Source organism: Ictidomys tridecemlineatus, chromosome 2 (assembly GCF_052094955.1).
Source record: "Ictidomys tridecemlineatus isolate mIctTri1 chromosome 2, mIctTri1.hap1, whole genome shotgun sequence".
Lineage (NCBI taxonomy): Eukaryota > Metazoa > Chordata > Mammalia > Rodentia > Sciuridae > Ictidomys > Ictidomys tridecemlineatus.
The window spans coordinates 68,633,068-68,640,017 of record NC_135478.1 but is presented as its reverse complement, the minus strand read 5'-3'; the positions used below and the strand labels follow the sequence as shown (position 1 = coordinate 68,640,017).

General features: G+C 39.1%; 1 pseudogene; it reads right to left on the bottom strand.

Annotated features, from left to right (window-relative positions):
* Positions 1–266: 266 nt before the first annotated feature.
* Positions 267–3,373, bottom strand: LOC144375133 (F-box-like/WD repeat-containing protein TBL1XR1 pseudogene; annotated as a pseudogene).
* Positions 3,374–6,950: the final 3,577 nt, after the last annotated feature.

Here is a 6,950-nt window from a genome sequence, read left to right as displayed (position 1 = left end):
TATGTTAATGACAAACCCTGTTAATCATACACATAAACATGGCCTCATTCTAACATTTGTCTGTATATTTTGCTTTTAGTTGCATGAGCACAAGAGATTTGATGCCTGTTATCTTTAAGAAAACACTTGACATAAACAGAGTAAAAGACATGATAGAGTAGTGATTACTGGAAAAAAAATAGCAGCTTAAATCTATCTTATACTTGAAAAAAAATGTAGTCACAAGTACCACAAATGCAGAATCAGAGCAGCAAGGAGGTTAGTGCAATTATCTTTTTTTTTTTTAATTCTGAATCACTGCTATTAAAAATACCTTGAAGCAAGTCTTTTGTTTTAAAGATTGTTTTTTAAACTAAGGTAGCAAGCATTTTGCCATGTAATGGCAGTGTTATATGCCGTTATCTTGCTTTGTATAAAAGAAAAACAACATGAGAGATTCTTAATACTGGAGTTTGGTTACATTACATAGTTAAGCTTCTATACAGAATGATGGACACTTTGAGAAGCTAATCCTTATCCAGAAACGTTTTAATCTCTTAGAAAACAAAGCAAAACAAATAGACAACAAAAAACCCAAAACTACTTTGCTCCTTTTCACAATAGTGCACATTTTAACCATAATTCAGTTATGGCTACAAAACATCAGAAGATTTTTTAAAAATGTATCTTCTCTATGGTATTTAAAAAAAAAATTTGTGCCCTTCTAGTCTTTAATTGGCAGAAACATGTCCCAAAAATGAAACTATTGTATTTAAGCCACATCACAAAAAAAAGAACCAGAAAACAAACAAACAACAACAACAACAACAACAAAAAAAAAACAGAGCATAATACCCTTTTACTGATGTGTCTTACAGATTGCCATGACCCAAGTCATATGTTTTCATTTAATTTCAAATTCCCCCTTCCTTCCACAATATGCACCAATTGAATATATGCTCTGGGAGCCATAAAATGTACCAAACATTAATCTCTTCAAAAGAATGCATTAAAATATTTTTAAGATTTTTTTTTTGTTTAAAAGGTGAAAAAAATATAAACAAGAAACTGATTCACTCCCTTACTTCATGCATCCATAATCTAAACCAAAAACAAAATTTAAAAGCAAGAACAAACTACTGCTGCAAGTTTTTTTTTTTTAAGTCCATTTTCTCTGTACATACAAACTGCTCACTACTGAAAGGAAACAAAAGAATATAATCCATGGTGTCTGCTGATTCAAAGGGGGAGACAAGGCTGTCATTAGTATCCAAAAACTGGTACATGTATGTATGGTCTGCTTTTATAACGTATATCTCTTTCTTCTGTTTTTCATATCCAAACTTCTAAATGCTATTTTAGGGGCACAGCAGATTAGATTCCAGCACTTGGTGAACAGAATTCACAAGCTGTGACAAAACTCTGTCATCTTCAGGGTGCAATTTTGTTTACATACACTGTATGTATATATTTCTTTTAGATTTGGCTGTAGTGGACTGGCCATGGTTCAAGTGGGACTATAGCAGTACGTGGGTCAGGGACAGTCATTTTGGCTATGTACACATTCATAGTCGGTCCATGGCTTCCAACTAGTAGCGCTATTTCCGAAGGTCTAATACACAAACTGAACCATCTGATGCACTGGCTCCAACTTTGTCTCCTGCTGCATTCCAGCAAACTTCAAAAATTCCACCTGTTCCCCTATAGCTGTGAACTAGAGCACCTGTCTGTGTGTTCCAGATGTGCACACATTTGTCAAAAGAACTACTTGCCAGATACCTGCTATCAGGATTGAAAGCTACACTGTACACAGGCTCTTGGTGTTTTGTCAAAGTATGGATGCAAATTCCTCGGTCTACATCCCATAACCTAACGGTAGAATCGAAGGATGCACTTGCTAACATAAGGTTGGCATTTGGATTATTTGTCCCTGGTCCTGTTGGACTCCATTTAATAGTATAAATTTCTTTATTATGTGCTTGCAAATCATGGACACAATTGTCTTGTTTCATACTCCATATCTTCAAAGTCATGTCATCAGAACAGGAGGCCAGGAGATTGCCAGTTGGGTCCCATTTGATAGCATTTACTTCATTCGTATGTCCCTGGAATGTTTTAATAGGTCTGTCTTGTCCTAATTTGCAGACGTGAATGCACATATCTGTACTACAAGAAGCAAAGGTATTGTTGCTTTGCCAGTCAACATCCAATGCTGGTGTGAATGAAAAGGAAACTGTTGCTTGGCTTCACCAGTATGTGCATCCCAAATAATTGTAGTCTTATCTACTCCAGCACTCAGGATGAAATTTCCTTTTTTATTCCATTTTAATGCAAATATAGGGCCTTTATGCTGCCCTAAGGTGCTAGCAAGATTACCATCTTTAGTCCATATTCTGGCAAATCCATCATATGAACCGGTTGCTAGAAGTGTACCTTCACTATTCCAATTTAGAGATGTCACATCTTTGTTGCTTGGAACATCTTGCCCTCCTTCTCGTATACAATGTCTAAGTACTAACTGTGTGGAGCCACTAGTGCTATTTTCACTAAGATTCCATATTCTTGCTGTTGAGTCACCAGACCCTGATGCTAGGAGATCACTAACAGGGTTCCAGGCACAGATAAAAACTTCTGATTCATGGCCCCATAACACGACTGCTTTATTAGGAGGGATTTCAACATCTCCATCCACTTCCATCATATCAGTATGATTATTTGCTATAGTATGTACTCCATTCTCCTCCCCATTTGCTGTGTTTTCTCCATTTTTTGCAGATCCTTGTTGGTTGGTGGCAGCTGCGGCAGCTGCAGCAGCTGCTGCCTGTTGCTGTGCAAGCTTATCTCTATAAGCTTGTTGTCTTGTTTGTACTACATCAGGCATTACGGCATCGATCAGGGACAGAGACTCTATGGGTCGACCATCAAACAAGGTACCATCCTCGTTAATACTAACTTCTGCCTCTACATACTGTAGACCTTTCTGGATGATAGAAATCAATGCAGCAGGTGGGACGAGTGCACCATTTATATTAGACTGACTTATATGGCTTTCTATACCAAAGGTAAATGCTGAATGAGAAAACCCTGACTCTTGCAAGAAGTTGACCTCATCACTGCTTATACTCATCTTTATTCCCACTTAAACCATGAGGTCACAACACAGGATATAACCCATTGGCAGTGCATTGATGTAGGGATGCGCAACTGAAGATCCGGTACCACCGATCACAAGAAGCTGTTCCTGATTCTGGAAACGGTGGCCTCCAACGCCGCTCCCCCCTCCCGGGAATGGAGGCACAAGGAAATTCCCGTCCTCGCCGCCGCCGCCACCGCCTCCAACCACCCCCAAAATAACCCCTCCGGGGGGTGAGAGGCAATTATAACCCCGTCGAGTGGAGGGCGCGGGGGATGGGCGCGGGCGGGCGGGGGCGGGGAGCGCGGCGCGGGTCCCCAGGTGGCGAGCGGAGGTGCTCCCGCCGCGGGGGGAGGGGCGGGGGCGCACGTGGCCGGCGGCGGGGGGAGGCGGCGCGCGGGGGAAGGGCGCCAGCGGGGAGAGGAATTGAGGCAGAAGGTAAAAGCTGTTACTAAGGGAAAGAGCCAAACGGTTCGGACCAGCCAATGGCTCAGACACTCAACACTGGGGAGAGAGGAATGGGGACCAGCCAGGCACAAATGAGCTCGCGAGGCGGCGGCGGCGGCAGCGGCGGCCGCACAGCAAAACAAACCTGAGCGGCCTGCGCTGCGCCAGGCGGGCGGGCGCGCGGGGGAGGGGCCGGCGGGGGAGGGGCGCGCGGACGCCGGCGGCGGCGGCGCGGCGGGGGGGGGGGGGAGCGGCTCCGCAGGCCGGCTCCCGCCTTCCCTCCAGGCCCGCTGCGGAGGCGCTCAACTGAGGATATTTTTTAAAAAACATTTTTAAAATTTAAATTGCAGATGGACACAGTACTTTTATTTAGTTTATTTATATGTGGTGTTGATAATCAAACCCAGTGTCTCACTCATGTTTGGCAACTGCTCTACCACTGAGCCACAGCCACAGCTCACCAATAATTATTTGAATGAGGATGGTATTCATGGTAAAGCTCTCTCCAGCACTAATAAACAAACAAACCTAGCTAAACCTGGGGAAGTAGGAGCACTTGTTTCCAGAATTATCACACCATTAAATTAAAATAACCATTTTATTTTTTATTGATTCCTTTTAGTTATATATAGCATTAGGATACATTTTGACATAATCACAAAAGCATGGGATAAAATTTGCTCTAGTTCAGTCCCAAGCACTTCCACTCTCCCGCCTCATGTCTCCTGTGCTCCTTTCCCTCTATTCTATTATTCTACTGAACTTTCTGCATTTTTTTGTGTGTATACATACACATATTATTAATCAGTGTCTGTGGATATACTTGATGTTGAGATTCACTGGAATATTTACGTACGTTGACACAAAAGTTCAGTCAGATTCATTCCACTGTTCTTCCTTTATCTCACCTCTCCTTCCTCCCTCTCAATTCCCTTGATTGACTCTACTGAACTTTCCTCTATTTTTATGGAATCTCTCCCCCCACTGTTTTTCTTTCTCTCTCTTTCTCCCTACCCTCCTTATTTTGGATTAGCTTCTGTGTATCAGAGGAAACATTTGACTTTTACTCTTGGAGTCTGGCTCATTTCACTTAATATGAGAGTCTCTAGTTCCATCCATTTATTAGAAAATTTCATAAAGTCATTCTTTATGGACGAATAATATTCCACTGTGTGTATATATACCACATTTTCTTTATTCTTTCATTTGTTGAAAGGCACCCAGTTTGGTTCCAAAACTTGGTTATTGTGAATTGTGCTGCGGTAAACATTGATATTCTTGCATCCCTGTAGTATGCTGAGTTTAGAACTTTCGGATATATACCAAGGAGTGGGACAACAGGATCATATGGTCATTTCATTTCTAGATTTTGAGGACTCTGAATACTGTTTCCCAGAATGGTTGCACTAATTTGCAGTCCTACCAATATTGTATGAATGCATCTTTTCCCCCACATCCTTGCCAACATTTATTATTAGTTGTATTCTTGATAATTGCCATTCTCACTGGAATGAGATCAAATCTCCAGACAGTTTTGATTTGCATTTCCCTAATGCTAACACTTTTGAACATTTTTTTTTTCATATAGTTGTTTGGTCATTTGTATTTCTTCTTTTACACACTTATCGATTGAGTTATTTGGGTTTTTTGGTGTTAAGTTTTTTTGAGTTCTTTATATGTCCTGGAGATCAGTGCTACGTCTGATGTGCATGTGGTTAAAATTGGCTCACATTCTGTAGGTTGTCTCTTCACCTTACTGATTTTTTCTTTTGCTGAGAAAAAGATTTTCAGTTTGAATCTCTCCAATTTATTGATTCTTGATTTTATTTCTTGAACTATAGGAGTCGTGTCAAGGAAATCAGGGCCTAATCTGACATGATGAAAATTTGGAATTACTTTTTCTTTAACTAGGTGCAGGGTTTCTGGTCTGATTCCAAGGTCCTTGATCTACTTTGAGTTTTGTGCATGATGAGAGATAGGGGCTTAATTTTATTTGCATATGGATTTCCAGTTTTCCCAGCATCATTTGTTGAAGAAGCTATCTTTTCTCTAATATATGTTTTTGGTCCCTCTCTCTACTATGATGTAACTGTACTTGGGAGTATTTTTCTCTGTGTCCTCTATTCTGTACCATTGGTCTATAAGTTTATTTTGGTGCCAATATCATGCTGTTTTTATTTCTATTGCTCTATATATAGTTTAAGTTCTGATATTGTGATGCCACCTACTTCACTCTTTTTGCTGAGAATTGCTTTGGCTACTCTGGGTCTCTTATTTTTTTTTTAAGATGAATTTTATGACTGCTTATCTTATTTATTTGAGGAATGTCATTGGAATTTGATTGGAATTGTATTAAGTATGTATAGTGCTTTTGGTAGTATGGTCATTTTGACAATATTAATTCTGCCTATTCAAGAAGAAGGGAGATCTTTTCATCTTCTAAGATCTTCTTTAATTTCTTTCTTTACCATTCTATAATTTTCATTGTAGAGGTATTTCACCTCTTTCATTGATTCCAAAGTTTTTTTTTTTTTTGAGGTTATTGTAAATGGAGTTTTTTAGTTTTTCTAGTTTCTCTTTCAGAGGTTTCATCACTGATGTACAGAAATGCATTTGATTGTGGGTGTTGAATTCATTTACTAGTTTTAGAAGTTTTCTGGTGGAATTTTTCAGATCCTCTGAGTATATAATCATGTCATCACAAATAGTAAAAGTTTGAATTCTTCATCTCCTATCCATATCCCTTTAATATTGTTCATCTGTCTAATTGTTCTGACTAGAATTTCAAGGACTATGTTAAATAGAATTTGTGAAAGAGGGCATCCCTGTCTTGTTCCAGGTTTGTAAGGGGATGGTTTCAAATTTCTCCATTTAGAATGATGTTGGCCTTGGTCTTAGCATAGATAGCTTTTACAATATTGAGATATGTTCTTATTATCCCTAGTTTTTCCTAGTGTTTTGAACGTGAAGAGGTACTGTATTTTATCAAATTCTTTTTCTTCATCTATTGACATGATCATATGGTTCTTATATTTTAGTCTATTGATATGATGAATTACATTTATTGATTTTCTTATGTTGAACCAAGCTTGTATGCCTGGGATGAACCTCACTTGATCATGGTGCACTATATTTTTAATATGTTTTTGTATTTGATTTGGTAGAATTTTATTAAGAATTTTTTCATCAATGTTCATTAAAGATATTGATCTGAAGTTTTCTTTCTTTGATGTGTCTTTGTCTGGTTTTGGGATCAGGGTGATATTAGTTTCATAGAATGAGTTTGGAAGTGTTCCCTCTTTTTTTATTTCATGGGATAAATTGAGGACTATTGGTATTAGTTCTTCTTTGAAGGTCTTGTAGAACTCAGTTGTGAATCCATCTGGTTCTG